Source organism: Chrysochloris asiatica, unplaced genomic scaffold, assembly GCF_000296735.1.
Source record: "Chrysochloris asiatica unplaced genomic scaffold, ChrAsi1.0 scaffold00025, whole genome shotgun sequence".
NCBI classification, from domain to species: Eukaryota; Metazoa; Chordata; class Mammalia; order Afrosoricida; family Chrysochloridae; genus Chrysochloris; species Chrysochloris asiatica.
In genome coordinates this window covers 15652327-15652843 of record NW_006408543.1, presented here as the reverse complement: position 1 = coordinate 15652843, position 517 = coordinate 15652327, and positions in this window count along the sequence as shown.

The window sequence follows — 517 nt, the reverse complement described above, 5'->3', positions numbered from 1 at the left end:
CGCTTGCCTTGTTTTGGCTGTTGATATGGAGCTTTTCCACCATCTCTTTCCACAGATATAGTGAGTTTGATTTCTGTGTATTCCATACAGTGAGGTCCATGGGTATAGTCATCTTTCATGTTGTTTAAAAAAGGTATTTGCAATGAAGAATTCATTGGTCTTTCAAAATTCTATCACGCAATCTACAGCAATGTTTCTATCACCAAGGTCCTATTTTCCAATTATTGTTCCTCTTTGTTTCTAACCTTTGCATTCCATCTCCAGTATTTATCAATACATCCTTTTTTTAATGTTTTATTGTGAATTATGTGATAGTTTACATGGGAGAACATTAGTTTTACCTTCATCCTATTCTATATCATTTCATTGCCATGGTTACAATCCCCTCCATGCATCATCAACCAACTGAAGGGTATACCCTGCAAGCCTGCCCCCCGATCGTCAGCACACAGCCCCTCTCCCTCTCTGGGTCTAAAGTCCCCAGCTGCTCCATCTCTCCACGTCATCGTCTCTGCCT